Raw genomic sequence first — 27,509 nt, 5'->3', positions numbered from 1 at the left:
CAAGTCAAAGGATATTTTTGAGGTGGAGATTGACAGATTCTTGATTAGAAAGGGTGTCGGGGATTATGGGAAGAAGGCAGGTGAATGGAGTTGAGAGGGAATTGTTTGAACGGCGGTGTAGACGTGATAGGCAAAATTATCTAATTCTGCACCTAGAATTTATGAACCTGAACTCTTCAGGACATCCTCGAGAGGGAAGGGGAGCAGCCAGAAGTAGTTGTGCATGTAGGCACAAATGACATGGATAAGAAGAGGAAGGAGGTTCTGCAACATGTATAGATAACTAAATATGAGGCTGAAAAGCAGGGTGGTTATCTCTGGTGTGCTTCCAGTACCTCATGCTAATGAGGGTAGGAACAGCGAGATCGGGGATCTGAATGTGTGACTGAGAAGTTGGTGCAGGCGGCAGGGATTTAGATTTCTAGACCACAGGGATCTCTTCTGGGGCAGGGGTGACCTGTACAAAAGGAACGGGATTCACCTTAGTTGGAGGGGTACCGACATTCTTGCAGGCAGGTTTACTAGTGCTACACGGGTGGGTTTAAAGTAAATACTGGGGGTGGGGGGTGGGGTCAACAACGTGGAAACGCATGCGTGCAGTTAACGGGAAAATAATGTAGGAAAGGTCACGTTTAAACTAAAAGGGCCGGGGATGGGAACCAATGCAAAACTGTAAAATGAGGACAGAAAGGAGAAAGAAAGACAAACCTGAAAGCTTTGTGCCATATTGCAAGGAGCATTCATACTAAGGTGGATGAATTGAATGCGCTTTAGTAGTTGACGGATATGATATAGTTGGGATTACAGAGATATGGCTCCAGGGTGACCAAGGCTGGCTCAATATGCGATATTCAGTATTCAGGAAGAATAGACAGAAAGGTGGGGTGGCATTGTTGATTAAAGAGGAGATTAATGCAATCGTAAGGAGAGACATTAGCTTGGATGCTGTGGAATCTGTATGGGTAGAACTGTAATAATAGCCATGGGCAGAAAACACTTGTTGGAGCTGTGTATACAGACCACCAAACAGCAGTAGGGAGGTTGGGGATAGCATCATCCAACATTGAGGAGGAGGATTTCCTGGAATGTATACGGGATGATTTTCTAGCCAATATGTAGATGAACCAACTAGAGGGCAGGCCATCCTAGACTGGGTATTGTGTAATGAGGAAGGAATAGATAGCAATCGTTGTGCCAAGCCCCTTGGGCAACATTGACCATAATATGGTGGAATAGGCTCCTGAACTTCAAGAAAGGAGACTTTGACGGTATGAGACGGGAATTGGCTAGGAGGATAGACTGGGAAATGATACTAAGGGTTGATGGTGGACAAATGGCAAAGGTTTAAAGATCACATGAATGAACTTCAATATTGTTCACCCCGTTTGGCGAAAAAATAAAACTGGGAAGGCCGTTCAACCGTGGCTAAAGAGGTAAATTAAGGATAGTGCTAAATCCAAGGAAGAGGCATAAATTGGCCAGGGGAAGCAGCAAACCAGAAAACTGGGACATATTTAGAATTCAACATAGGTGGACAAAGGGGTTAATTAAGAGGTGAGGAAAAAAAGAGCATGAAAGAAAGCTGGCGGGGAATATAAAAACTGACTGTAAAAGCTTATTTAGATATGTGAAGAGGGAAAGATTAGTGAAGACAAATGTCGGCCCCTCAGTCAGAAACAGGTGAATTTTTAATGGCAAACAAGGAAATGGCAGACCAGTTAAACACGTCCTTTGGTTCCGTCTTCACTAAGGAAGACTCAAACAATCTCACATTGGGGGACAGAAAATCGAATGCAGGGGCCTCCAAACATTTCAGCACGAGGGCCACATTATATATTTGACACATATTTGCAGGCCATAGGAAAAAATAATTAAATGTCAGTTTTATAAACTTAATGAACTCAAAAAAGAACTCAAGTAAAACAAATGAAAGAAATTCAAAAGCTAACTTGTAGCCATCAATCAAAGTTAACCAACAAAATCATAACTTTTTATGCAACCACATTAATGGGAAGGATGGAACTGCTTTTTTGATTTTGGCAGTGGTCGGGCCCCATGTGTTCTCGTTCTCGTTGTAAACACAACCCTCCTGAAGTTCAGTCTACCAGAGGGGATCCGCCTCAGGAATCACAACAAGCGCTTTTCCTGGGAGGTGGGCTCCTGCTTCGGGCAGCAGAAGCCAGCCCTGTGCGTGTGGCATGTGTGTCTGTGTATTGAGGTCTGAGTGTGTGAGACACTGAAGGCAACAGCGATTGCGGGATTTGCACGGTGGCCGGAGGGTTGCTATCACTCGCTTCTCCATGCGGGAGGCTCCGGCTTCTCTCGGGGCGAGGTGGGTGGGGGAGGGGGAATTTGTTTGAAATATCTTCTTCACCCTCCCCTCCTTCTCGGGTTTCTGTCAGCTGCCGAGCTGATCCCCCGGCGGGACACTGGAGGCACAGCCAGGGAAGGAAGGCTTGGCACCAGCACAGACCTGACTCTATCCTGCTCCACACCGCGAAGCCAGCGATCGCCTCTCAAAATCTCTCCTTCCACCAATCCGTAACCCCTGCAGCGCTTTGGAGGTGATAAGATGTGGCCCTCCATCCGCTCAGACATGGGTCCTGGCCCCTAGGCAGAACAAGGTTGCCGACCCCTGGCCTACGGCAAACTGACCCCGTGCTACCACAGAACCCACTAAATAGGCCGCCGCACAGAACGTGTTGAGAGCTTGCTGCAGGCCAGAAAAAATCTTGTGGTGGGCAGGATGTGGCCCCGGGCCAGAGTTTAAACACCCCTGATCCAGTGCAAGAGAGAAACTGAAGGGAATCCACATTAGTCAGAAAATGGTGTTAGGAAGAAGGCAGAATGAAGAAGTTGGGACTGAAGGCAGATAAATCCCCAGGGTTAGGTAATGTTACCCCAATTTTAAAAAAAGGAGGAAGAGAAAAACAGGGAATTATTGACCAGTTAGCCTTACATCGGCGGTGTGGAAGATTATTAAAGATGTAATAGCAGGGTGTTTGGAAAGCTGTGACAGGATCGGTCAAAGTTAGCATGGATTTATGAAGGGGAAAACTTGACTAATCTTCTGGAATGTTTGAGGATGTAACAAGTAGAATGGATAAGGATAGCCAGTGGATGTGGTGTTTCTGGACTTTCAAAAAGCCTTTGACAAGGTCTCACACAAGAGATTAGTGTGCAAAGTTAGAGCACATGATATTGGGGGTAGGGTATTGACATGGATAGAGAACTGGTTGACAGACAGGAAGCAAAGAGTAGGAATTGACGGGTCCCTTTCAGAACGGCAGGCAGTGACTAGTGGGGTGCCGCAAGGTACCTGTTATTTACAGTTTATATTAACGATTAAGAGCAGGGAATTAAATGCAACATCTCCAAGTTTGCTGATGACACAAAGCAGGGTGGCAGTGTGAGCTGTGAGGCAGATGCTATGAGGCTGCAGGGTGACTTGGATAAGTTGGGTGTGGGCAGATGTATGGCAGATGCAGTATAGTGTAGATAAATGTGAGTTTATCCACTTTGGTGGCAAGAACAAGACAACAGATTATTATCCGAATGGTGTCAGATTAGGAAAAGGGGAGGTGCAACAAGACATGGGAGTCCATGTACACCAGTCCCTGAAAGTAAGCATGCAGGTATAGCAGGCAGTGAAGAAAGCAAATGGCATGTTGGCCTTCATAGCGAGAGGGTTTGAGTATAGAAACATAGAAATTAGGTGCAGGAGTAGGCCATTCGGCCCTTCGAGCCTGCACCGCCATTCAATATGATCATGGCTGATCATCCAACTCAGTATCCCGTACCTGCCTTCTCTCCATACCCCCTAATCCCCTTAGCCACAAGGGCCACATCTAACTCCCTCTTAAATATAGCCAATGAACTGGCCTCAACTACCCTCTGTGGCAGAGAGTTCCAGAGATTCACCACTCTGTGTGAAAAAAAGTTCTTCTCATCTCGGTTTTAAAGGATTTCCCCCTTATCCTTAAGCTGTGACCCCTTGTCCTGGACTTCCCTAACATCAGGAACAATCTTCCTGCATCTAGCCTGTCCAACCCCTTAAGAATTTTGTAAGTTTCTATAAGATCCCCTCTCAATCTCCTAAATTCTAGAGAGTATAAACCAAGTCTATCCAGTCTTTCTTCATAAGACAGTCCTGACATCCCAGGAATCAGTCTGGTGAACCGTCTCTGCACTCCCTCTATGGCAATAATGTCCTTCCTCAGATTTGGAGACCAAAACTGTACGCAATACTCCAGGTGTGGTCTCACCAAGACCCTGTACAACTGCAGTAGAACCTCCCTGCTCCTATACTCAAATCCTTTTGCAATGAAAGCTAACATACCATTCGCTTTCTTTACTGCCTGCTGCACCTGCATGCCTACCTTCAATGACTGGTGTACCATGACACCCAGGTCTCGCTGCATCTCCCCCTTTCCCAATCGGCCACCATTTAGATAATAGTCTGCTTTCCCGTTTTTGCCACCAAAATGGATAACCTCACATTTATCCACATTATACTGCATCTGCCAAACATTTGCCCACTCACCCAGCCTATCCAAGTCACCTTGCAGTCTCCTAGCATCCTCCTCACAGCTAACACTGCCCCCCAGCTTAGTCTCATCCGCAAACTTGGAGATATTGCCTTCAATTCCCTCATCCAGATCATTAATATATAAATTGTAAATAGCTGGGGTCCCAGCACGGAGCCTTGCGGTACCCCACTAGTCACTGCCTGCCATTGTGAAAAGGACCCGTTTACTCCTACTCTTTGCTTCCTGTTTGCCAGCCAGTTCTCTATCCACATCAATACTGAACCCCCAATGCCGTGTGCTTTAAGTTTGTATACTAATCTCTTGTGTGGGACCTTGTCGAAAGCCTTCTGGAAGTCCAGATACACCACATCCACTGGTTCTCCCCATCCACGCTACTAGTTACATCCTCGAAAAATTCTATAAGATTCGTCAGACATGATTTACCTTTCGTAAATCCATGCTGACTTTGTCCAATGATTTCACCACTTTCCAAATGTGCTGCTATCCCATCTTTAATAACTGACTCTAGCAGTTTCCCCACTACCGATGTTAGACTAACTGGTCTGTAATTCCCCATTTTCTCTCTCCCTCCCTTCTTAAAAAGTGGGGTTACGTTTGCTACACGCCAATCTTCGGGAACTACTCCAGAATCTAAAGAGTTTTGAAAGATTATTACTAATGCATCCACTATTTCTGGAGCTACTTCCTTAAGTAATCTAGAGTATAGGAGCTAGGAGGTCCTACTGCAGTTGTACGGGGCCCTGGTGAGATCACACCTGGAGTATTATGTGCAGTTCTGGTTTCATAATTTGAGGAAGGACATTCTTGCTATTGAGGGAGTGCAGCATAGGTTTAGCCGGTTAATTCCCATGATGGCGAGGCTGACATACGATGTCAGAATGCATCGACTGGGCTTATATTCACTGGAATTTAGAAGGATGAGAGGGTACCTTATAGAAACATATAAAGTTCTTAAGGGAATGGTTAGGCTAGATGCAGGAAAAATGGTTGCGATGTTGGGAGAGTTCAGAACCAGGGGTCACAGTTTAAGAATAAGGGATAGGCCATTTAGAACCGAGATGAGGAAAAACATTTTCACCCAGAGAGTTGTGAATCTGTGGAATTCTCTGCCATAGAAGGCAGTGGAGGCCAATTCACTGGATGTTTTCACATGAGATAGATTTAGCTCTTTGGGCTAACTGAATCAACGGATATGTGGAGAAAGAAGGAACAGGGTACTGATTTTGGATGATCAGCCATGATCATGTTGAATGGCAGTGCTGGCTCGAAGGGCCGAATGGCCTACTCCTGCACCTATTTTCGATGTTCCATACATTCCATCTCTCCAGAGACGCTGCTTGTCCCGCTGAGTAACACTAGCATTTTGTGTCTATCTTCAATTTAAACCAGGACCTACACTTCCTTCCTACACTGTTCCATACATCAACCTTGTGTGAAAAAGTTACCCACCCCACCTACATCAAACGTCTGCTTACCCACCACACCACCTCCAGGTCCCTCAGGTCGACCGACTTGGGGTTACTGAACATCCCGCAGTCTAGGCACAAGCTCAGGGATGACCGCGCCTTTGCGGTTGCAGCTCCTAGACCGTGGAACAGCATCCCTTTTCCCATCAGAACTGCCCCCTCCATCGACTCTTTTAAGGCGAGAATTAAAACTCCTCTTTACTTTCAAGCCTTTTTTGACGTCCTCCGAGGGAGGGCTATATGTATGTATTTAAGTATGCACTTAATCTATGAACCACTGTTGTATAATGTTAGTACCTCCACCAATGTAAAGCACTTTGGTCAACGAGAGTTGTTTTATAAATGTGCTATATAAATAAAAGTGACAAATTGACTATATTCTATTTTCCTGTGACTCCACCTTCAAGGAACCATGCACCCGCACTCCTCGAATCCTCTGATCGAAAACACTCCCCAGAGCCCTACCATTCACTGTGCAGGCCATTTCCATGTTAGACTTCCCAAAATGCCACACCTCTCACTTCTCTCCATTAAATTCCATCAACAATTCCTCAGCCCACCTGGCCAATCACTCAAGATCCTGCTGCCATTTTCACAATCATCGTCACCATCTGAGGCTCAAAGGCCTGAAAGGCATTTCACAGAAGGCTCAACAAACCTCTTTTTTCCCTTGATGTAGAGGTCATTGGACCCCAGTCCAAATCGCCACCTTCAGCCATGATGACGACAGGCGTTTCCAAACTCTGTGGCTCTGCAATACACAATATTAACAGAAGCTTCAGGCAGGAATTGAATATGAAGGAAAACATTATGAACCAGCATACATGTTGTCAGATCCAATGGTCCTGGCTCTCTCTCTCTCTCTCTCTCTCTCTCTGGGTCCAGAATACTGATGCAATTATAAATAAAGCCTCTCTACTGTCTGAAAAGAATACAGAGGTTTGGTATGTCAGAGAGGATTCTCATGAACTTCTACAGGGGCACAGTTGAAAGCATATTGACTGGTTTCATCACAGCCTGGTTCGCTTGAATGCCCAGGAGCAAAGAAGACTGCACCAGTTGTGAACACTATCCAGTCCATCACCAGCTCACGGCAGGCGGCAGCCACACAGTTTTAATATATACAGGTGCACAACCTTTTATCCGAAAGCCTTGGGACCAGACACTTTTCGTAATTCAGAATTTGTCGGCCTTCGGAATGGAAATGTTTTAGCGTAGATTTTAATGGCTGGCTCAGTGGTAGAGTGCTCAGCTCATATCCCCAAGGTCCCGAGTTTGCGCCTTGATCCCGGCAGTTAAAATTGTAAATGCTGAAATGTCTTAAAGTGAATTACTGGAAGACTATTCATCAGAACTTATTTTTAGTTTTGTTTGGAGATACAGCGTCGAAACAGGCTTACCGAGTCCGCACCGGCCAGTGATGCCCCGCACCTTCACACTATTACACACACATTAAGGACAATTTACATTTATACCAAGCCAATTAACCAACAAACCTATATGTCTTTGGTGTGAGAGGAAACCAAAAATCGCTGAGAAATCCCACACGGTCACAGGGAAAACTTACAAACTCCATACAGACAGCACCCGTGGTCAGGATCAAACCCAGGTCTCTGGAGCTGTAAGTGCAATAAGGCAGCAACTCTACCGCTGTGCTGCTGTGACTGTCAAAGATGCTGGCTGACTAGCTGAGTGCTTCCAGCATTTTCTCTTTTTCCTTCCGATTTTCCACAAATGTTGTTCTTTTTTCAATTTTGATACCCAAAAAGTATTAACTGGTTGCAAAATACACTTATCCGTTATCCTGAAGTGATCTATAGATTTAGGCAAAAGTCATAGTTCCACTCACACACCTACCCAATGGACCTCACTTCATTATTCAAAATTACTCACTTCTTTATTAGGGGTTGCGGCACGATGTCTTACAGCGCTTACAGTGCCAGAGACCTGGGTTCGATCCCGACCACGGGTGCTGCCTATACGGAGTTTGTACATTCTCCCCGTGATTTTCTCCGAGATCTTCCTTCCTCCCACACTCCAAAAACGTCCAGATTTGCAGGTTAATCGGCTTAATATCAATGTAAAACTGTCCCTGGTGTGTGTAGGATAGTGCTAGTGTGCAAAGATCGCTGGTCGGTGCGGACTTGGTCAAAATGGATTCCTTAGCACAAATCCTCAAAGTCCTCATGCTATCATTCTGCCGCACCTGCTCCTAAGGCAAAGCAAGGCAAGTTTATTTGTATAGCACCTTTCAACAACAAGGTAATTCAAAGTGCTTTACATAAAACATTTAAAGCATTTGAAAGAAACACATATAAAATGACATTTAGATGTAAAACGATTATTAGATTATTCAGATAAAATAATTACAAAATTAAAAGCAATCAAATAAAATATTTAATAAAACCAGGAATAGAAGTTACAGTGCAGTATAGGTAATTAATAAATGGTATTGTTTACTGAAAGGCAGCGGCAAACAGAAAAGTCTTCAGTCTAGATTTCAAAGAGCTGAGAGTTGCAGCAGACCTGCAGTTTTCTGGGGGTTTGTTCCAGATATGTGGTGCATAAAAACTAAATGCTGCCTCTCCATGTTTAGTTCTGACTCTGGGGACACAGAGCAGACCTGTCCCAGACGATCCGAGACAATCTGGGTGGTTCGTTGCCAAGCAGAAGATCAGAAATGTATTTTGGGACTAAACCATTCAGTGCTTTGTAAACCAACAGTAGTATTTTGAAATCAATTCTTTGACAGACAGGAAGCCAGTGTAAAGACGTCAGGACTAGAGTAATGTGATCTACTTTTTTGGTCTTATTGAGGACTCGAGCAGCAGCGTTCTGAATTAACTGCAGCTGTCTCATCAACTTTTTAGGGAGACCTGTAAATACACTGTTACAGTAGTCGAGCCTGCTGAAGATAAATGCATGGACAAGTTTTTCCAAATCCTGCTGAGACAAGTCCTTTAATCCTTGATATATTCTTTAGGTGATAGTAGGCCGACTTTGTGACTGTTTTTATGTGGCTGTTGGAAGTTCAGGTCTGAGTCCATGACTACTCCTACGTTTCTGGCTTGATTTATTGTTTTTAGCATTACCATTTGAAGCTGGGTGCTAATTTTAATCGTTCTTCCTTGGCTCCAAAAACAATTTCAGTTTTTTCTTTGTTTAATTGGAGAAAATTCTGGTTCATCCAATCGTTGATCACACTCCTAAGATCACACTCCCTGCTGAGGAACTGTGGCCAGAGAGCGATAAAAAATGTGTGACACTCCCTATACTGCCCTACTTTTGACAAAAGGAAGCAGAAAGGCATTTTCTTGTAAATGAGGAAAACATGTTTTTCTTTCAGCTCTCTGATGGAATTACTTCTCTGGTATAAATATTTTCAAATTATACTCAGAAAATACTTATTTTGTTTACCATTGTGTAGCGCATATCTCAAATACCCTAAAACAAGCAATAACTCAATTTTGACAAAATTGTCAGTTGCTTCCTTTTTTCAAATTACGGCAGCATAGCTCATGCGTGCTGTTACTCGGGCAATGGAGGAAGTGGCTCACCGAAAATAACAGCAACAGGATATAACAAGCTTAAAACCACATCCTCCGAAGATTGACACAAAAAGCTGTAGTAACTAAGCGGGACAGGCAGCATCTCTGGAGAGAAGGAATGGGTGACATTTCGGATCGAGACCCGTCTTCAGACTGAAAATCACGGTAAAGGGAAACGAGAAACATAGAAAATAGGTGCAGGAGTAGGCCATTCGGCCCTTCGAGCCTGCACCACCATTCAATATGATAATGGCTGATCATCCAACTCAGTATCCTGTACCTGCCTTTTCTCCATACCCCCTGATCCCTTTAGCCACAAGGGCCACATCCAACTCCCTCTTAAATATAGCCAATGAACTGGCCCCAACTACCTTCTGTGGCAGTGAATTCCACAGATTCACCACTCTCTGTGTGAAAAATGTTTTCCTCATCTCGGTCCTAAAATATTTCCACCTTATCCTTAAACTGTGACCCCTTGTTCTGGACTTCCACAACATCGGGAACATTGAAGTTACGAGAAATCAATATTCATATCACTGGGTTTTAAGCTGCCCAAGCCAAATATGAAATGCGGTTCCTCCAATTTGCGTTTAGCCTCACTGACAATGGAGGAGGCCTAGGACAGAAAGATCAGTGTGGGAATGTTGCCTGGGTTTCAGCAACCCAAGTTACAGAGAAAGGTTGAAAAAGTTAGGGCTTTATTCTTTGGAGCGCAGAAGGTTAAGGGGGGGACTTGATAGAGGTCTTTAAAATGATGAGAGGGATAGACAGAGTTGATGTGAATAAGTTTTTCCCACTGAGAGTAGGGAAGATTCAAACAAGGGGACATGACTTGAGAATTAAGGGACGGAAGTTTAGGGGTAACATGAGGGGGAACTTCTTTACTCGGAGAGTGGTGGCTGTGTGGAATGAGCTTCCAGTGAAGGTGGTGGAGGCAGGTTTGTTTTTTATAATTTAAAAATAAATTAGATAGTTATATGGACGGGAAAGGAATGGAGGGTTATGGTCTGAGCGCAGGTATATGGGACTAGGGGAGAATACGTATTCGGCACGGACTAGAAGGGTCGAGATGGCCTGTTTCCGTGCTGTAATTGTTATATGGTTATATGGAAAGGGAAGGAAAATTAAAGTGTTTAGCAACAGGGAGATCAAGTAGGTTTAGGTGGACTGAGTGAAGTTGTTCAGCGAAACGATCGCCAAGTCTACATTTGGCCTCGGCAATGTTTTGTTTCGCTGAACACCTTCGCTCAGTCCGCCTGACCTACCTGGCCCTTCTTACCATATTAAAGCCAATAGAACAGTAATTGCTGGCTCAAAAAGGGTCACTCAAGGACATTTCAGTCACTTGCCATAGAATCATAGGTGTGGAAACTGGCCCTTCGCAATTTTGCCACACCGGCCAACATGTCCCAGATACACTAGTCCGACTTGCCCGCATTTGGACCATATCCCTCCAAGCCTGTCCCATCCATGTACCTCCATGTACTCATCCTTAACCAATAGGGGCGCTGCACTGGCAGCAGCCTCTGCCTGCAGCCTGTCTGTTATTTCTGTCTTTTTTATTATTTTTAGTTAGTCCAAAGTGTTGTGTTGGGGGAAACTTTAACTTTTCTATGTGGGAGAGGGGGGCAGGGTAAGGGGGAAACCGTCTCCCAGTCTCTTCCTGGCGGGGACGCGACTATTTCTCCGAGTCGCGTCCTCGCCCCCCACCTCGCGGCTTACCAGCTGGACCGGAGCAGCCCTTCCTGCCGGGGACCGGGAACCGGACCAGGTCTGCTACAGCGGCGGCGCAGCGCTGGAGTCACCGCGGAGCGGGTGATGCCTACCTGGGTCGCCGTTGGATCTCCGGAGCGTTGGGCCGTTGCTCAACATCGAGGAGCTCTGGTGCGGAGAGCTTCCAACGCGGGCGGCGCTGAACAACATCGTGGAGTCCTGGGGCGCCTTCCAGAGGGTCTACAGCGGCAGTATCCACCCGGCGCGGCCTGCGGACTTTGGGAGCCGCAGACTCCGGTAGGAGGGGGCCGACTCTGTGTCCAGGCCGCTGAGGATGTCCCGCAGCCCCGACGTCGGACTTTTAACACCCCGGTCCTGAACATCGGGCCGCCCGTAGCGGCAACTGCGGAGGGCACGGGGAGGCCCTGACCACGGGGAATAGTGGAGGAAGAAGACTGACTTTGGTGCCTTCCCACACAGTGGGGAACTTTGATTCTGCTGTGTGGGGATGTTTTATGTCAAACCCTATAGTGTGTTGTGTCCTGTTGATTTTTTATTGTATGGCTGTATGGAAATTCATTTCACTGTGCCATCTGGCACACGTGACAATTAAATCTATCTTGAATCTTGAATCTTACCTGTCTAACTGTTTCTTGAATGTTGGGATAGTCCCTGCCTCATCTACCTCCTCTGGCACCTCGTTCTATACCTTCACCACCCTTTGTGTAAAATAAGTTACCCCTCAGATTCCTACTAAATCTTTTCCCCTTCACCTTAAACCATAGTCATCTGGTCCTCAATTCACCTACTCCAAGCAAGAGACTCTGCACATCTACCCGATCTATTCCTTCCCACTGTGTGGGAAGGAACTGCAGCTCAGGCAAGCTGTTACTGGGACAAATGAGGAAGTTGATCACCACAAACAAACTGAAAGAAATTTTCAACAATCCCTGCTCTGAGCTTCATTGCAACAAAATACAATCCTGATCATTCAGATACATTTTTCAGAACATGAAACAGCAATTTCAATGTTACATTTACCCCACCAGACCTCAGTGTATTCAGTAATCCCACTATCAGTGCCAGTTACACAGAATATTCCCCAACATTTTTAACCAACCTTGCACTCCTAAATTGAGCATATAATCTAGTTATTATTAACATTGTAATGGGGGATCTTGCATAGCCCAGCTATCTGCCATTTTCCTGCATAGAAGCAGTGACCAGCAGGTTTTTATATTGAAGAACATGAGAAACATCAGGAATTAGTTAATTAACCAATGATGAGTATTTGTCAGCACTGGGCATATACTCACTGGAGTATAGGGTGATTTCACGAAAGGTCACTGGAGCGTAGATCTGCACCCACGTGACGAAAATCTCAAGTGGAGGACATGCTAGACATCCGGTACATGTTAGTGGATGGGAAAACACACACTTTCCCACCAGTTAAAAACATAGAAAACGGCCAGGTATTGATCTGCAATTTATTGTGCCAGTCGGGGTGACCGTGAGGCACAGCTACCTAGATTTACAGTTTAAAAAAAAGATAGAAACTAAGGTAAATTAAAGAGGGAGCTGAAGGTGCCAATCCAGCGGAAGTGAACAGCGGACATTTGCCGTGGAGATTTAAAGGTCCAAAATATCGGGAATTATCGCGTTTGCTCGCTGAATTTCATCAAAAGTAAGGCATTATTGATTTATTGACATTATTGTCTAGCATGTCCTCCACTTGGGATTTTCGGTCACGTGGGTGCGGATCTACGCTCCAGTGACCTTTCGTGAAATCACCCTGTAGAAGAATGAGGAGGGAGGAGAACTCATTGAAATGTACAGAATATTGAATAGGCTTGGATAGAGTGGACGTGGAGAGGATGTCTCCACTAATGGGAGAGTCTTGGACTAGAGGTCATAGCTTCAGAATTAAAGGACGTTCTTTTGGAAAGGAGATGAGGAGAAATGTCCTTAGTCGCAGGGTGGTGAATCTGTGGAATTCTTAGCCACACAAGTCTGTGGAGGCCGTCAGTGGACATTAAGGCAGAGATAGATAGATTCTTGATTACTACTCGTGTCAGAGGTTATGGGCAGAAGGCAGGAGAATGGGGTTAGGAAGGAGAGATAGATCAGCCACAATTAATTAGAGGATTAGACTTGATGGGCCGAATAGTCTAATTGTACTATTCTTTATGACTTTACGAAAATGGAAAGCTGGCATGTCAGGCAACATCTGAAGAGAAAAGCAGTTAACATTTCAGGTGAAAGGCAAACCCTTCAACAGATCGCCACAAAATGCTGGAGTAACTCAGCAAACATGCAGCATCTTTGGATATAAGGAATGGGTGACGTTTCGGCCCGAGACTACAAGAGTTTGAAGAAGGGTTTCGAGCCAAAACGTCACCTATTCCTTCAATCCAGAGATGCTGCCAGTCGCGCTGAGTTACTCAAGGGATTTGTGTCTGTCTTCGATATAAACCAGTATCTGCCGTTCCCTCCCATACAGACCCTTCAGCAGAGCTGGTCCTTTCCACAAATGCTGTCTGATCGAAGAGCTATTTGTCTTTACCTCGTTTACGATTTGCAACTTCTTCACTTCTTTTGATCTTGATCAACACGTACTTAGTAGCTATAGAACACTTCCAACATCCAAAGCATGAGTTAAATGGAGCACTCACAGTCACCCTGTTAGTTCATAGAGTGATACAGCGTGGAAACAGGCCTTTCGGTCCAACTTGCCCAAACCAGCCATCATGTGCCAGCTACACGAGTCCCAACTGCCCATGTTTGGCCCAAATTTCTCCAACCTGTCCTACCTATGTACCTGTCTAAGGTGCACAAAAATGCTGGAGAAACTCAGCGGGTGCAGCAGCATCTATGGAGCGAAGGAGATAGGCAACATTTCGGGCCGAAACCCTTCCTGTCTAACTGTTTCTTAAATGTTGATATAGTCCCAGCCTCAACTACCTCCTCTGCAGTTTGTTCCATGCACCCACCACCCTTTGTGTGAAAACGTTACCCCTCATATTCCTATTAAATGTTTTCCCCTTCAGCTTAAACCCATGTCCTCTGGTCCTCAATTCACCTACTCTGGTCAAGAGATTCTGTGCATCTACCCGATCTAATTCTCTCATGATTTTGTACACCTCTATAAGATCACTCCTCATCCTCCTGCGCTCCAAGGAATAGACTCCAAGCCTACTCAACCTATCCCAATAGCTCAGACCCTCTAGTCCTGCTGGGCAACATCCTAGTAAATCTTTGCTGTACCGTTTACATCTTGACATCTTTCCTATAACATGGTGCCCAGAACTGCACACAATACTCTAAATGCGCCCTAGCCAATGTCTTGCACAACTGCAACATGACCTCCCAACTTCTAGGGTACACAAAAATGCTGGAGAAACTCAGCGGGTGCAGCAGCATCTATGGAGCGAAGGAAATAGGCAACGTTTCGGGCCGAAACCCTTTCCCCCCAACTTCTATACTGGTGGGGGTAAAAGCAACATTGGAATTGCTGCTTCATGTTGAGAAAATGTCGCTGAAAGTTCAGGATTCCTCAGTTGCCACAGTGACAGCTTACCTGAGCAGCAGGAAAGATTACACAGCAAACGTTCCACGCCCAGTGCCGACAAACACTCATTATAGGTTCACCTACTAATTCCTGGGATCATTCTTGTAAACCTCCTCTGGGCCCTCTACAGGGCCACCATATCCTTCCTCAAATATGGTGCCCAAAATTGCTCATAATATTCCAAATGCGGCCTTAGCAGCGCCTCATACAGCCTCAGCATTACATCCCTGATTTTGTATACAAGCCCTCTGGAATAATAATAATAATGTATTTGTCATTCGAACATATAAGTATACATTTGAATGAAATGTCGTTCCTCACGGGGCCGAGATGCAAGGTGCATAGTGGTTGATGTTGATGTAAGATGCTAGTGCAGCAAGTATGTGTGTTTTAGGTGAGGTGTGTGTGTGTGTGCGTTGGGGGGCAGCAGGGTATTCATCATTCTAACAGCCAGGGGAAGAAGCTGTTGGTGGTGCTGGCCTTGATGCTCCGGTACCTCATGCCAGACTGCAGAGGGGCAAAGAGTCCATGGGAGCGGTGGAAGGAGTCCTTCATAATGGTGGAGGTTTTTCAGAGCCATCTTTTGTTGAAAATGCCCAGAATGGATGGGAGCGGTAGAATTAATGCTAGCATTGAGTTTGTTTTCTTTACTCCCGATTCGACTGGCAGCTCAACATTTTGGGAAACATGCACCTACACTCCCAAGTCTCTTTGCACCCACGATTTTTGGATTCCCTCCCCATTTAGAAAAAAGTCTACGCCTTTATTACTACTACCAAAAAGCACGACTCCACAGTTTGCTGCACAATATTCCATATGCCACTTTCATAAACCTTCGGGTCAGAAAGAGCTACAAAGGGATAAAATAGGTCAAGAACAGGAGAAGAAGATGTCAGATAGAGAATAATGTAGTTCATTGCGATATTATCCAATTTGGAAGAAACATTGTAATATCTAATAATATGAGAATATACCAAGGGATCTGCAAGTTCTGCCAGACGGAAAATAAAATTGTGCGCAGGCATAGAGAGTAATTGGGAAAGGCTGATGTAAAGTCTGTTTAGATGAGCGGCACAGTTATAAGGGCGGCACAGTGTCGCAGAGGTAGTTTCTCCCTTACAGTAGGTATGTTACAAAACTTACCTTCAGCGGCGCTGTTGTTCTGCCACTGGCCGTGTGCGCGACTTCGCAAGATGACTTAAATGGCCATTAATTTACGGGAATTAAACACCAACTTCCTTCCATTTGACCTATAAATTCATGACAATGAGATTTAAAAACATGTTATATTGTGAATTCTTGTGTGAATGTTATTTGGACACTTAGGCTATTTAAAAATGTTCATCTTTTCTTAAGAAATGGATAGATGTTTAGATCAAGTAATTGAATTTTTTAATTAGCTACAATTAGGTAACCAACTAATTATATGCTTTAATTTCAGGTCATCCAAGTAAGATTATTTCATAGTTGTTTCAGAATGCTTCAATCTATAATAACTGAAAGTGTATTTCAGTTCTCTTAATTTTTAAGAAAGTTATGGGCTTTAGACTGTCCTCGATCACAGCTTTTGTGTTCAGTCAATGGAAAAGCAATAGGGGGGTTGCACGTAAGGTCACTGGGTCATAGAGCCTCTCAATCCATTTGGAGGACATCCATAACTTCCGGTATATGTTATTAATGCAAAAAACGAGTACTTTCCTACCTGTTAAAAACCGCCAAAATTTTGAATTTTTGCGCTGTAAAAAATTGTGGAAGCTGGGGTAAGTGTGAGTGACATGTACCCAACTTCAGAATTCCAAAAGTGAAGCTAAATGAGGGTAAAGAGAAGCGAGAACTGAAGGGACACCAGCAGCTAAAGTGCTTGGCGAACATTGGCCGTGCAGATGTCGGAATTGAAAATATTGGGAATTATCGCGTTTGCTCACTGCATTTCATCAACAGTAAGGCATTGTTTGTGGTTTTTCTCGATTCCTTTGGTATCTAAAAAGTCTCAGAAGTGATAAATCTGGCTGTAAATTTTGCTTATGAGGCGTTTTATTTTTGTATGTAAAAACCCACTTGAGAACCATGGGCGATTTAAAAAATTTATAGCCATATTTATTACTTCAGAAACTTTTTAGATGCCAAAGGAATCAAGAAAAAACAAAAATAATGCCTTAGTTGATGAAATGCAGTGAGCAAACAGCCAATGTTCGCCAAGCACTCTGGCTGTTGTTTTGTCCCTTCAGCTCTCACTTCTATCTCCCGTAATTTCTCCTCACTTTTGGAATTCTGAAGTAGGTGAAATGTCTCTCACGCTTATCCCGATTTCCATAATTATTTACAACGCAAAAATTGCCAATTTCGGCGGGTTTAACTGGCCTGCTACGCTGGAAACAATGGTAAGTGCCTACCTGCAGTTCATCGCGTGTACTCCACTTGGCGTAGCGTAGAAACAGTACGGGTCATGGGTCGTGACCCGACTGCCGTGAAACCTCCCTATAATAACTGAAAATTTCTTTCAGTTCTCTTAATTTTTAAGGAAGTTATGGGCTTTTGACTGTCCTTGATCACAGCTTTTGTGTTAAGTCAATGGAAAAACAATAGGGAACAAGATGCTAATTTCAGAGTATGATAATGGCCATAACCTTTTTTTAATACTGAAGATATGAAAGTGAATTAGGTGTCAAATTAAACTTCTTTTTATGCTTTATCTGATGGGATAAATTGCAGACTTGATTTTTAAAATCTCAAAATTTTGTAACATTGTTACTTAGTGCCATAGACCAGTTCGATCCCGACTATGAGTCAAGTCAAGTCAAGTTTATTTGTCACATACACATACGAGATGTGCAGTGAAATGAAAGTGGCAATGCTCGCGGACTTTTGTGCAAAAGACAAACAACAAAACAACCAAACAAATTATAAACACAATCATAACACACATATTCTTTTACATAATAAGTAATAGAAGGAAAAAACGTTCTGTAGAGTTAGTCCCTGGTGAGATGGGCGTTTACAGTCCGAATTGCCTCTGGGAAGAAACTCCCGTGCTATCTGCGCGGAGTTTGCACGTTCTCCCCGTGACCTGTGTGGGTTTTCTCCAAGATATTTGGTTTCCTCCCTCACTCCAAAGACTTACAGGTTTGTAGAGTAATTGGCTTGATAAAGATGTAAAATTGTCCTGACTCGGCTTGTACTCGCTAGAATTTAGAAGATTGAGGGAGGGATCTTATAGAAACTTACACAATTCTTAAGCGGTTGGACAGGCTAGATGCAGGAAATTTGTTCCCGATGTTGGGGAAGTCCCTAACAAGGGGTCACAGTTTAAGGATAAGGGGGAAGTCTTTTAGAACCGAGATGAGAGAAACATTTTTCACACAGAGTGGTGCATCTGTGGAATTCTCTGCCACAGGAGATAATTGAGGCCAGTTCATTGGCTATATTTAAGAGGAAGTTAGATGTGGCCTTTGTGGCTAAAGGGATCAGGGGGTATGGAGAGAAGGCAGGTACAGGATACCGAGTTGGATGATCAGCCATGATCATATTGAATGGCGGTGCAGGCTCGAAGGGCCGAATAGCCTACACCTGCACCTATTTTCTATGGTTCTATGTGTGTGTAGGATCGAACCCGGGTTTCTGGCGCTGTAACGTAAAGTAGCTCGACCGCTGGCTGATGATAAACAGATTGTTGGGTCTGTAAGTAGTCAGATTTCTGCAGTTCCTTCTCAAACATGATGTTAGGTCTGTAAACTGTGAGGCCAGAAAAAGACCTCCTCAACCACTGAACCCTCTCATCACCCTCCCCCACCCCCTCAAAAATCCGCTCAACACCCATCATGTCGGCACCCTCTCTACAAACTCGGGGACTCACCAGACGTTTGCGGCCGCGGGAGCCGCTTCATCAATCGGCGGGGATAGCGGTTCTCCGACCGCCCGGGCTTTTCTCCAAAGATCCTTTGCTCTTCTCCTAGGAGATTATTTCATCTGCGCCACGTTTGCTCACAGTTACGTCCCGTCGTATCTTTGGTTGGTAGGGAGTGACGGTTGGCGGCATCTGGCGGGACGCCATGTCCCGCCCCCTTCTCCTTCGTCGCCATTGCTTATCGCTCGGTGATCGATGTTCCCCGCGACCAATGGAAGCGTTGCATCCGCGGCTGGGGCGGGGGGGTGACGTATGTTGTCTCGGGTCGCGCCCCGTCATCGGAGGACAGGACTCCGCCATTGGTTATACCCCGGTGATCGGCATTCCTCCCAACCAATGGAGAGCCGATTCGGCCATTTATGCCCCGCCTCCCAAACGTCATGCAGAAGGTTCTCCTGTTATTGGGTATCCGCCGGGGATTGACATTCATTACCGCCAATGGGTTCGAATGAGAGGATACTTCCCCCTAACGTCATCGAGAGTTCCAACCAAAGATCCTATAGCAGATGTACACACAAATGCTGGAGAAACTCAGCGGGTGCAGCAGCATCTATGGAGCGAAGGAAATAGGCAACGTTTCGGGCCGAAACCCTTCTTCAGAACCCTTCGGCCCGAAACGTCACCTATTTCCTTCGCTCCATAGATGCTGCTGCACCCGCTGAGTTTCTCCAGCATTTTTGTGTACCTTCGATTCTCCAGCATCTGCAGTTCCTTCTTAAACATCATATAGCGGATCTTTGGTTCCAACCTCCGCAAATGGTTATCTCTGTTGACTGACATCCCCTGCAACCAATGGCAGAGAATGGGGGCGTTATTGGATTGGATTGGATTCAATAATAATAATAACTATATAACAATTACAGCACGGAAACAGGCCAACTCGGCCCTTCTAGTCCGTGCCGAACACTTATTCTTAATAATAATAATAATACTATATTTCATTGTCATTGCACATAAGCAATCTAGGAGTAGGAGTAGCAATGTTACAACATTTTGAGATTTTAAAAATCAAGTCTGCAATTTATCCCATCAGATAAAGCATAAAAATAAGTTTAATTTGACACCTAATTCACTTTCATATATCAAGTATTTAAAAAGTTATGGCCATTTTCATACTCGGAAATTAGCACCTGGTTCCCTATTGATTTTCTATGGACATAACAAAAAAGCTGTGATCGTGGACAGTCAAAAGCCCATAACTTTCTTAAAAATTAAGAGAACTGAATGAAATGTTCAGTTATCATAGATTGAAGCATTCTGAAACAAATATAAAATAATCTTACTTGGATGACGTGAAATTAAAGCATATAATTAATTAGTTACCTAATTGTAGCTAATTCCAAACTTCAATTACTAGATCTAAACATCTATCCATTTCTTAATAAATGATTAACATTTTTAAATAGCCTAAGAATCCAAATAATATTCACAAATAATTCACAATAAACATGATTTTTAAATCTCATTTAACATTAATTTATACGCCAAATGGAAGGAATTTAGTGTTTAATTGCTGTAAATTAAGGTCCATTTAAATCAGCTTTTTAGTGGGATCCTGTGAATGCGCTGGTTTAGAACATTCACATTGCGGTAGATTTGTACCCTCAAATGCCCAGAAAAATACTGCGGGATATAATGGGTCCAAAATTAGCTACTCGCAACATTAAACTTTGTATAAAGGGATCTTAAGAAGCCCTTTTTAACGTAAAATAGCAGGCGATGACTTACCGGATTGCCATGCGGTAAGGTCCGGAGCGCTGTGGCTGCCCACTCCCAACATCGCGGAGCTGTGGCTGCGGGCGGTGCTGGATTTGGAGCGCCACCGAGCCACAGATCAAGTTGCCGGGGTCGGAGCTCCAACCGGCGCGGCCTGAGGGCTACGAGTGCCCCGGTCTCCGGTCTCCGGGGAGGAGGCAGCCGCTCCAGACTTTCCAAGCCGCTTGAGGAATTGTTTCACCCGATGCCGGAGTTCCATCTTCCCGACAAGAGGGCCCTGAAAATCATCGGACTGGCTGCAATGCCACAAATGGGCCCCGACCTCAGGTGTTTCAGAGGAAGAGGACTTAAATTTCTGGTGCCTTTCTTACTTACTTACTTACAGAGGTTTAGAGGCCAGAGAGTGGTTTAGAGGGATTTGCAGAGGTTTAGATGGCGTTCGAGTGATTTAAGGGTGTTTAGTGGGGTTTACATGGGATTAGAGGAGTTTACAGGTGGTTACAGGGGTTTGCAGGTGTTAACAGGTGTTTAGATGGAGTTGAGAGGTGTTTAGAGGGGGTTAGAGGGGTTTAGAGGAGTTACAGGGGTTAGAGGGGTTTAAATGCGTTGAGAGGGGTTTAGAATGGATTAGAGGGGTTTAGAGCTGTTTAGATGTGTTTTGAGGGGTTTAGAGGTGTTTAGAGTGGTTTATACGTGTTTCGAGGAGTTTATAGTGGTTTACATGGGGTTTAGAGGGGTTTACAGGGGAGGAGAGGGGTTTACAGGGGTGTAGAGGGGTTTAGAATGGTTTGCTGGGGTTTAGAGGGGTTTGTAGGGGGTTAGTATGATTTCAAGGTATTTACAGGGGGTTTAGAGCGGTGTACAGAGGTTTCAAGTGGTTAAGAGGGGTTTTGAGAGGTTTAGACGAGTGTAGAGGGGGTTGAGAGTGGTTTACATGGGTTTACAGGTGGTTACAGGTGTTTAGAGGGGTTTACAGGGGAGGAGAGGGGTTTACAGGGGTGTAGAGGGGTTTAGAATGGTTTGCTGGGGTTTAGACGGGATTTGTGCAGTTTACAGGGGTTTACAGGGGGTTTAGAGGGATATGGAGTGGTTTACAGGGGGTTTAAGTGGTTTAGAGGGATTTACAGGGGTTTAGAGGGATTCAGGGGTTTAGAGAGGTTTTGAGGGGTGTAGAGGTGTACAGAGGGGTTTACAGTTGTTTAGAGGTGTTTACAGGGGGTTTACAAGAGGTTAAAGGGGATTAGAAGGGTTCACAGTGGTTTACAGGGACTTAGTGGCGTTTTGAGCGGTTTAGCGCGGCTTAGATGGGGTGTAGAGGGGTTGAGAGGTGTTTAGAGGGATTTAGAGGGGGTTTGGAGGGTTTAGACGGGTTCATAGGGGTTGAGGTGGGTTTAGAGAGCTTTAGAGGGGGTGTGGATGGGTTGTAGAGGGGACTTGATGGATATAGTGGGATTAGAGTGTGTACCGGGGTTTAGGGGGGGGGGGTTTAGAGGGGGTTTAGAGTGGTTTAGCGGGGATCAGAGGGGTTTAGACGGGATTAGAGGGATTTAAACGGGTTTAGAGGTGATTGCTGGGTTTCAGATGGGTTTAGAGGGGTTTAAAGTGGTTTAGAGGGGTTTAGAGGTGTACAGGTGGATTTAGAGGTGTTTAGAGGGCTTTAGATGGGGTTAGAGAGGTTTAGAGTGGGTTAGAGAGCTTTAGAAGGGGGTTGGAGGGGTGTAGAGGGTTTTATTTTAACGGGGATCAGAGTGGATAGCGGGGTTTAGATGCATTTAGAGGGTTTTAAAGGGTTTTAGATAAATTTTGAATGTGTTGGAGGGATTGAGAGGGGTTCAGTGGGGTTTAGAGGGCCTTAGATGGCTTTAGAGTGGTTTAAAGGTGTTTAGAGGGCTTTAAAGGAGTTTACAGTGTTAAGAGTGGTTCATATGAATTAACAGGGGTTTAAAAGTGGGTAGAGCGGGTTAGAGGGGTTTAGAAGGCGTTGGAGGGGTTTTGAGTGTTCTGGAGTCGGTTAAATTTGTTTAGAGGGGTTTAGATATGTTTAGAGGTGTTTAGCGGGGTTTGGAATGCTTTAGATGGTTTATAGGGGTTTAGAGGCTTTTAGAGGTGTTTGGAGGGGTCTAAATGTTTAGAGAGGTATAGTGGTGTTAGAGTGTTTTAAAGGGTTTCAAGGGTTTCAAGGGCTTTCGAGGGGTTTGGAGGGGTTTAGAGGGGGTGAGAGGGGTTTAGAGTGTAGAGGAGTTTTATCTGGGTTTAGTCGGTAGAGGAGTGTAGATGTGTTTAGAGGCCTTAAAAGGGTTTTGAATGAATTAAGATGCGTTTAGAGAGGGTTAGAGGGGCTTAGAAGGGTTTAGAGGGGTTTAGAGCGGTTTGGAATGGTTTAGAGGGCTTTAGAAGGGAGTACGGAGTGTTAGAAGTGTTTAGAGGGGTTTCAAGGGATTTAGGGGGGTTTGTGAGGTTTAGAGGCCTATAGAGGTCTTTAGAGGGTTTAGAGGGGGTTATTGGAGTGTAGAGGTGTTTAGAGAGGTATAGTGGTGTTAGAGGGTTTTAGAGGGGTTCAGAGGACTCTCAATGGGTTTCATAGAAACATAGAAAACATAGAAACATAGAAAATAGGTGCAGGAGTAGGCCATTCGGCCCTTCGCGCCTGCACCGCCATTCAATATGATCATGGCTGATCATCCAACTCAGTATCCTGTACCTGCCTTCTCTCCATACCCCTTGATCCCTTTAGCCACAAGGGCCACATCTAACTCCCTCTTAAATATAGCCAATAAACTGGCCTCAACTACCTTCTGTGGCAAAGAATTCCAGAGATTCACCACTCTCTGTGTGAAAAATGTTTTCCTCTTCTAGGTCCTAAAAGATTTCCCCCTTATCCTTAAACTGTGACCCCTTGTTCTGGACTTCCCCAACATCGGGAACAATCATCCTGCATCTAGCCAGTCCAACCCCTTAAGAATTTTGTAAGTTTCTATAAGATCCCCCCTCAACCTTCTAAATTCTAGCGAGTACAAACCAAGTCTATCCAGTCTTTCTTCATATGAAAGTCCTGACATCCCAGGAATCAGTATGGTGAACCTTCTCTGTACTCCCTCTATGGCAAGAAGTTTCGAGGGGTTTTGCGTGGTTTGGAGGGGGTGAAATGGGGTTTGAGTGCTTTAGAGGGGTTTTATCAGGGTTTAGAGTGGATAGAGGGGTTTAGATGCTTTCAGAGGGCTTTAAAGGGTTTAAGAGGAATTTGGAGGGATTTAGAGTGGTTTAGAGGGGTTCAGCTGTTAAAATGAGTTCTTTTTGCCAGTCTAATTCAAGAAAACTTGATTCAAACCATTTCTGCTAAAATCAATTCTTTATTCTGACAGCGCTGGATAATTCTTTAAACTTTCCAACACAGAAATTCTGGAGCAGGTCGAAAGAACTACTGACTTTGGCATAAATGTAACACATTATATAGGTAAAAGATAAGGATAGTACAAAAGGAGTAGCAAACTATTAACCAATCATTATGGTTTACCATACATTTAACTTATTTGCATTAACCAATCAACTAAATCCTTTGTTTAAGAGGGAACTGCAGATGCTGGAGAATCGAAGGTTACACAGAAAAGCTGGAGAAACTCAGCGGGTGCAGCAGCATCTATGGAGCGAAGGAAATAGGCAACGTTTCGGGCCGAAACCCTTCTTCAGACTGATCAGGGGGGGGGGTGGGTGGGGACAAGAAAGGGAAAAGGAGGAGTAGCCGGAAGGCTGGAGGGTGGGAGGAGACAGCAGGGGAGCTGAGGAAGGGGAGGAGACAGCAAGGACTAACAGAATTGGGAGAAGTCGATGTTCATGCCCCCGGGGTGCAGACTCCCCAAACGGAATATGAGGTGCTGTTCCTCCAATTTCCGGTGCTGCTCGCTGTGGCCATGGAGGAGACCCAGGACAGAGAGGTCGGAGGCGGAGTGGGAGGGGGAGTTGAAGTGTTGAGCCACCAGGAGGTCAGCTAGGTTATTGCGGACCGAGCGGAGGTGTTCGGCGAAACGATCGCCCAACCTCCGCTTGGTCTCACCGATATAGATCTGCTGACATCTAGAGCAGCGGACGCAATAGATGAGGTTGGAAGAGATGCAGGTAAACCTCTGTCGCACCTGGAACGATTGCTTGGGTCCCTGAACGGAGTTGAGGGGGGAGGTAAAGGGACAAGTGTTGCATCTCCTGCGGCCGCAAGGGAAAGTGCCCGGGGAGGGGGTGGACCGAGAGGGAAGGGAAGAATTGACAAGGCAGTTATGGAGGGAGCGGTCTTTGCGGAAGGCAGATATGGGGGGAGATGGGAAGATGTGGCTAGTAGTGGGGTCACGTTGGAGGTGGCGAAACTGACGGAGGATTATTTTTTGTATGTGATGGCTGGTGGGGTGAAAGGTGAGGACTAGGGGGACTCGGCCCTTGTTGCGAGTGCGGGGATGGGGAGAGAGAGCAGTGTTGCGGGGTATGGAAGAGACCCTGGTGCGAGCCTCATTTATGGTGGAGGAGGGGAACCCCCGTTCCCTGAATAGTGAGGACATTTCAGATGTCCTGGTGTGGAACGCCTCATCCGTGGAGCAGATGCGGCGTAGACGGAGGAATTGGGAGTAGGGGATGGAGTCCTTACAGGAAGCAGGGTGGGAAGAAGTGTAGTCCAGATAGCCATGGGAGTCAGTGGGTTTATAGTGTATGTCGGTTAGAAGTCTATCACCTGCAATGGAGAAATCCTTTCCATTGATTGACAACACGTAGAGTCACATGATTCTCCCTTTTCCAGCCCCTTTACAACCTTCTTCCCCTCTGTGGTTTCTTCAACCTCTTTGCTCAAAATCATTTTATTTCAATAAAGTAAAACCACAGATATAAAACTAATTCTCACAGAATACTTTTCAGAATATACACATAATATAGCAATCACACAACACATACATACAAAACATATTTTCTCTTTTGGAAAAGAAAGTTATTTCTAAAACTTCCGATTTAAACAAAGTCTAATACTTACAATCGTAATTAAACACAATATACTTCACAATTAATTTCCCTACAACCACTTAGTTAAAATTCAGTTACTTATGGATTACAAAGATTAAAGATGAGTTTTGCCCCATTCTTACAAAGTGGTAAAGACAAAGTTCTAATCACACAATTCCCAACTACAGACACATAAAGGCCATTAATTGTCACACTTGATTGCTTCTTCCCAAGCTCGGGTCTAATTTCATTTTGTATTACAACCTCCCCCTTCTATCTCTGAAAGAAAATGTAAAAGCCTCTTCACTAAAAGCATTCCTCACAACAAATGAAAGATTACCAAAACAGAGTTACTTTCTCAGTTTCTGGTAACCATAAGAAATCCTTTTGCAAAGGTCACACAACCATTACATATGCCTTATCTCTTATCCCAACATAAACACATTTAAACAGCACAAACCATCTCACAGACTAGTATCTACCCTTGGTGCCTACAATCCAACATAGGCAACCATAAATTGCCTTAGATGACACAGCCAAACTCTGAGATGTGTCACAAAGGAAGAAGGATGGTGCCCATGTCATGGAGAAAGCCCATTAACAACTTCTATTATAAACACCAACCTAAACCAACTACAGCTTCTCACAGCATGATTATTGCTTCAAAACAATAAATAAAGATATGCCTATTCAGATCAACCTTTCCATATTATGATAAGCCATCTGTTCTCCTGTGTGTGTGTTCTTTGTTCTTTATTTTTTTTGTGGAGGCATGTATTTCTGAAAGCCCCAACTCCAAGCTCTCCTCTTGCAACTTAACACAAGTTCCTTAAGAACTTATAATTTAAGCTATTTTATTATATATTCCCTCACAGCGGGGTTTAGATGGGTTTAGAGGGTTTTAGTGTGGGTTAGAGGAGTTTTATTTCTTTATTTCTTTATTTCTTTATTTTTAGATTTTTTTAATTAGAAGTGAGTACAATGGATTGGTACAAAAACGATGTTAACATATTACATTCTCTGTACAACTTCCCTTTTTTTTAAAGAGAGAAGTGAGAAAGGAGAGAGGAAAAAGAGGTTGTGAAAAGTGAAGAGTAGATTAACGAGCGTGGGTGAAAAACCAATAAGGAAAAAGTGAAAGAAAAGGAATGTGAAGAAGGAAAGCAGGAGGGAAATTATTCCATTACCACAGTGAGATGTTTTTTTTTAAATATTCTAAATCTTCTTTCACCCATACCTGAAACTGTTGGTTTTCATGATACTATGTCACCACATGAATACAATAAATCAATAAATGGGGACCAACTCCTTAAGAATAGGTCTTGTTTGTCTATTAGGAAGAGTCTAATTTCTTCCAAATGTGCTGTGTCCAGCATATTACTGATCCACATTTTAAAAGTTGGTATATTAGCATTTTTCCAAAATTTAAGTATAAGTTTTTTTCCTGTTATTAACCCATAATTGAAAAATGAGTTTTGGTGTGTATTTAATTTGTTCCCATCTCTACTTACTCCAAATATAATCATTTCAGTGTTAGGTTCCATTTTTGTCTTAAATATCTTTGAGAATATATCAAACATATCACACCAAAATTTATAAAGTTTTGAACAAGAGACAAATGAGTGCGTAATATTGGCATTTTGAGAAAGACATTTATCACAAATGGGAGAAATATTTGGATAAAATTTATTCAACCTAGTTTTGGAATAATATAATATATGTAATATTTTAAATTGAATTAAGTTATGTCTAGCATTGATCGAACATTTATGTATATGTATCAAATATTTTTCCCATGTTTCCTTTGAGATTTTTATCATTAATTCTTTTTCCCAGTCTTCTCTAATTGCCTCTGTTGATGGTAATTATAGATTGGGTGAATCAAATTGGCAGGGGTGCTGAGGAAGAGGATTTCTTGGAATGTATGCGGGATAGTTATCTAAATCAACATGTAGAGGAACCAACGAGAGAGCAGGCTATTTTAGACTGGGTATTGAGTAATGAGGAAGGGTTAGTTAGCAATCTTGTTGTACGTGCCCCCTTGGGCAAGAGTGACCATAATATGGT

General features: G+C 44.1%; 1 pseudogene; it reads right to left on the bottom strand.

Moving 5' to 3' along the window:
* LOC129693374 (NACHT, LRR and PYD domains-containing protein 3-like) overlaps positions 1–18,882 on the bottom strand; it is a 69,809-nt pseudogene extending 50,927 nt beyond the window's left edge.
* Between the last annotated feature and the right edge of the window lie 8,627 nt (positions 18,883–27,509).

Source organism: Leucoraja erinacea, unplaced genomic scaffold (assembly GCF_028641065.1).
Source record: "Leucoraja erinacea ecotype New England unplaced genomic scaffold, Leri_hhj_1 Leri_270S, whole genome shotgun sequence".
In the NCBI taxonomy this organism is placed as follows: domain Eukaryota; kingdom Metazoa; phylum Chordata; class Chondrichthyes; order Rajiformes; family Rajidae; genus Leucoraja; species Leucoraja erinaceus.
This window is presented reverse-complemented; position numbering and strand designations above follow the sequence as displayed.